Genomic DNA, 5,771 nt, shown 5'->3' with positions numbered 1-5,771 from the left:
GTTGCGTATCTGCTCCATGCGGGACGCAACTTTTGCAAAGACTTTGAGTTGATCGGACAGACAAGGAGCTTCCTCTGGTTGGAGATCAGATGATCAGGTGACTGAGGTCAAGTCCTGTCTCCTACTGTGCTCCTCCATGACCCGGTTCAAATAGTTGAGGAGTCTGTAGCACTCGTGGATCAGGTGCCACGTGTCGTCACTTTGGTCCTTTGGAACACACAGAGAAACAGCTGTACAATGTAGTCATTTAGCAGACGCTCTTTATCCAGAGTCACTTTGGTCCTTAAAAGACAGAGATAACATTCCACAACACCGGAAATTCTAGCTTTCATACAATCCTACAATAAATGCACAGAATCTCTGTACCTACGCATGACTGTTAACCACTTTATCCATTTATACTTTGGCTATTCAAAAATAGTAGATCAATACAAGCTCACATTGCAACACTTAGTGCCGTGCTGCGAGCTTGTACATCTGCAATTTTTTTACTTTCTTTTTTGAAATAATGGAACATATTTGGAATGTTTTTTCCAGATGCGGATCCGCGACCAGATACATATCAATTTAGGGGTCGTCCACAAGAAAAAGTTTGAGAACCAATGCTGTCAAAGCAATGACACTTTAGTTGACAATGAATTGGCATACAAAATAATTGTAAAATTAATAATATTTAAATAGATAATTGATAATGACTTAATTGTGATTTTGGCATTAGACAATGTTGTTTGCCTTAGGCCTTGTGAACAAAATGTTTGAGCAGATATGACAAATAAATACCTTATATATACATACAAAGAAATGACTGACAATGACAAAAATTGATTTTGTGGCTGAACTATATAAAAAAGTATGGCTGTGTATAATAAACTAAAATGCGATGAACTCAAGCAAACAACGAACAACTTCAGCCCATCCACAAAGTGGCCCTCACGACTCGTCTTCTTTGGGTTCTTCAGCTGGTTTATCTTTTTTGGATTCCCATTTCAGCGTCAACACAGGCTTCACCTCGACCTCGAACTTGAACTCCACGACTGTCTCTACCGTCGGTAGGGGGATCAATTTGGTTCCATTTGTACACTCTGTATTTTTTTGTTTTGTATTTTTAGAGTTTTATTTTTTTTAAGACGCACACACACACCCACACACATACACACACAAACACATAAAAATAAAGACCTGTCTCAGGTGACGATTTTTATTTTATTTTGTTAAACAAAAACGCAAATTAAATTAAACTAAATCGGCCAGGGCTTCCATTTTGTTTTTTTACCCAAAAGTCTTGATTTGATCAGTGTGCCATATATTAAGACGATACTGCACCATTGTCCCGCTCAACTGGAATGTATTTTGATGGTCTTGATGTCGGTTCAGATACTCTTGCTGTCGGTTCCGATCATCTTGCTGTCGCTCCCGAGCATCCTGTTGTCTCTCCTTGATGTAACATCTTAGGTTCCATAATATTCCCAGAGCCCCGGTAGAAAGTACAGTTGTTCCGCAAATTTTCAGAAATTTGAGAAGCCCCTGACGGGAGCGTAGTTGTGTGAACATCCACATCTTGGCGATAATCTACTACATATTTTTAAATGAAATATTTGTATTGTCATCCTAACTTATTTTTTTATTATTGCGTACAATGACATTGTCCGAATATTATGTAAAGTTATTATGCATTTCAAACAAACAAAATGAAAAAAATTAAAAAGAACTATGAATTACTTACTCTTCTTTTTGTAGATGACAACACCTAAAAAAGAAAAAAATAGGACCATTGATATTATTTAAATTATGGAGAGATATGGTTCAGTTTAATAGATAGAGCGAGGGAAATAACGAGAGAGAGAGAGAGAGAGAGAGAGAGAGAAAGAGAGAGACACAGAGAGAGAGAGAGAGACAGACAGAGAGAGAGACAGAGAGAGACAGAGAGAGAGAGAGAGAGAGAGAGAGAGCACAAAATAGCTATTGTTACACTTACCATGTTTTTGTTGCATGTGTGCCTTGAACGGACTGAATTTTGAAATAGCTTGATACGAGCATATTTCACAATGATAATGGGATCTTCGTTCTTTATTGTTTTTACCACTTTGCTCGCAGTGACAGCCCAAAACAAAATGCTCTGAAAAATACAAAGAACATAAGGTACTTCATTATTGAATATATACACATTATTTGAGTCATTATGTGTCATATTTAGTTTTTGAGCAGTGCAACGCGACCGCTCCTAGGCATGACCTGTGCATGACCTAGGCATGACCTGAGCAAACCAGATCCAGGGTTTGCTCTGGGACCTCAAAGAACACATAGAACACAAATTATTAAGCACAACCTGCTATTGGGTGAACAACAACATTATTATAATAATCATACATAGTACCAGCAAGAACCATATAGATATTAAGCATGTATAGGACAGTAGGCACTATTCTAGCAACTACCTTGCGTTTAGAAGTCCCCAGACGTATCCATATAGGTAGAGACCTCCAAACATCTGGCAACGTGAGACTAAAGCTAGGCTCATAATGCTTTTTTTTCTTCCCAGTTTTTTAGCGATTTTGAAGTCTAGTTGCATCACACACTACAGGATAATCTTCTAAGATTAGTTGGAGACCGCCGATCTGTTGTAACTACCCAAACTAGTTAAGACTACTGTGATTGCTCAGATGTTCCGCATTGTTTCCGCATTCAGTCAGCCCAGCTTCAACTTAATTCTATCAGCACTAGCAAGTGGAAAAGCAGCAGTAGTTTGGAAGGGATATATACGAGCCAACTTCCAGGAGGTATAAACACTTCTGAAATCATGACCATTCGTAAACACAACCTATGGCTAGAAAGGGGAAAAATTCCCCACTGCGTGTCACGATAACCATGTGTTACTTCATCTGTTCCACTTCCAGCGCAGTGCAGCCTACACACTGCTTAAGCGAGTCTCCACTCGCCACCTGCAGCGCAAGGCGTGAGCGCGAGCAGTATGAAATGACATGTGTCTGTCCACCGTTTGTTTGGTTCGGGGAGCTCGGCCGAACGGAACTTTTGTCGGATATTCTAGTGTAGAATGCAATTACCTTTAGAAATGACTGACCTTTTCAAAGCTCTGCCTGCGTGTAGGACAATTCATCAACCACACCATGGTTGGCCTCAAACACCATATTCTCCTGACCATTGAGATGGTCACTGGAAAGAATTGCTGTCAAGACAGGAAAAAATAACTTTCACTGTTTCTCTCAGGAAGGGACCACGCACTCCAATGACGATGGACATGACTCACTTAATGCTTCATTTTTATTTTATTTTCTGCACAACGTGTTTCGCCATGTTGGCTTCATCAGGTGCTGCTATACACAGCCCACTGAGCATTTTTCGGTCTAATAGACGTATAAAACACGTCTAAATCGTCCCCATACGGCTAGGCTAAAACAGGTTTATAATTGGTCTACTGGTGAAAGTTTTTTAGCGGTATAGGCTTAGCCTAGATGTTGAAAAGACGTCTATTCAACGTCTATATATATACCTCTTAGACGTGTAAATAACAGCTAATATACGTCTAAAGCTATATTTAGACGTTTGCTAAACGTTCATTTTTATATCAAATGTATACCCCATAGACGTTGTTTAGACGTCATTTAAACGTCTATTTAATTATAAGGATATGAATACTTATAATTAAATCCAGCCGTTTAAATAACATCCAAACTTATTAGCATTACATAGACTACCTTTACAAGACATATATTCATTTAAAAGCCTCAATATTTAATGCAGATCCAGCTTCTATATTTAAAAAATATATAAAAGGGACCAAATTTAACCTGTTATGCTTATCTTACCTTGATAAATGTGATGTAGTTCCAGGATGTTCTGACAATTTATTTACATTATGTTTGTTATCTTTCTGGATATTTTAAATAGCTTTGAGTGTAACACTAATGTCATAATTATTTATACTGTACAACAGGATATAAATAAACGTATTTATGTTTAAATTGATCTACTTTGAACAGAACTATCCCTCAACTATATTTCAATCACAAGACATGTTTCAACAATGATTCAAAACTTATTTTTCACCTCATATTGAGTGAAACAATGGAGAGGTGCAGGTAAGAGTCAAGAATCAAACCAAGATATAACAATGTGTTGAACTTTACTGGACTTGTGGGTACATTTTGCTATAGACAAGCACACACACACACACACATATTTGACTATCATACACATTCTGATGCATCCACACACACACACACACACACACATAGTGTATTATACATACGCAACACGTACACAGGGCCGGTGCTAGGCAATTTGGCGCCCTAGGCAATATTTTTCCTGGCAAGAAGTACACATACTGAAGTTCTGAACTTAACCACTTAAACCCCAGCGTCGGTATTGTGGGGGAAACAAATAGCAGATCGATATGCTCACAATGCGACGCCCACAATGACAGAAAACAGAAAATACACTAGCATTGAGCCCTGATGGACTCCAATTACCCATATGGGGTTAAGCATGGTTTGAAGCAAAATGTAATCTCATGACTGAAAACTTTTTGTTCGGCCAAGTCCCAATATGTGATTTGTCAAACTGAGTGAATGGAGCGTCTCACACACTGGTGCTGTTTCCTAAACAGTTAGCGCAATATGTAAAATTATGATGTTTTTTTTCATATTCTTCTAAAGCTACGTGCTTACATTTCACTTCGCAGATTGAGGCCTTTGCTTTTATGAAATACCCTAGACCATTAGGTTTTTTTTTGGGGGGGGGGGGGAGATGCTTCCAAATTCAAACACTCTTTAATCTAATCTATTCAATTGCTAGTTAGAACACTTCTATTACTCTTTCATCTTAAAATAACTAATAACCGAACATAGTCTATCTACTAGCTTGTGAGCTTGTAGATAGGCTATTTTCGGTGCCTGACATGCTTCCTTGGAAGACTTATGTGGGATTCAAATGACTGAAATCAGTCGTGACGACTGAGAACTTTAATCCATGGGTTAAGTGGTTAAGAACAATCTTGAAGTATTTTTAGTTTATTCGAATATTTCCAATTTTCTATACTTGTAGTTCTACTGCACTACATCTCAGAGGGAAATATTGTACTTTAGGTTGTTGTAATATAACACTGTTTATAACAGGTCTAGCTTTGCACACCAAAAAACAATTAAAGGGAAGAGTTCTAAAGTTCTGACGTCTGTCCACTGACTAGATGGTGCACTTAACCACATGATCACTCTGTTCTGTATGTATCAGCATGTCCCACAGATAATCAATCACTTCAAGTTTCCATGGGGTTAGTAATTGATAGTCATTTTGGGGTCCTTGTCTTTGGCCTCTTGTACCCCCCCCCACCACTTCGAGCTGGCGCCTGCTTGAAGTGGTCGGCCATTGATGCGCTGACCTGGGCCTCCGTTGCTTCTGCGAAATTCTCCCGAACAGCTTCTGCAATCAAAACAAGGACAAATATCTACTATCAGACTTGACAGTAGCCATTACAGAGATTGCCACGTATAGTCCAGAAAAATTGTCATTTGTTAATGCTCTTTTCACTGGTGCCCGGACCAGTGGTGTGTGCCTTGGATTATCTGCTGGGAGAGAAATTACACCATTATTCATGTATGATATGCTTCACAGCCGGGTAAAGAACTAACAAATCAAGTCAAAACTGAAATCACTGATATATAAAACATTAACCATTCCATGTAGGTACCTTGTGGACTGCTTCCTCTCCTGCACAACACAGGTGTGTTGTCATGGCCTAATATAGAAAACATAGT

The sequence above is a fragment of the Gymnoscopelus braueri genome (assembly GCF_963280865.1).
Source record: "Gymnoscopelus braueri genome assembly, chromosome: 20".
Lineage (NCBI taxonomy): Eukaryota > Metazoa > Chordata > Actinopteri > Myctophiformes > Myctophidae > Gymnoscopelus > Gymnoscopelus braueri.
The sequence above is the reverse complement of the archived record's forward strand: the minus strand, read 5'-3'. Positions refer to the sequence as shown.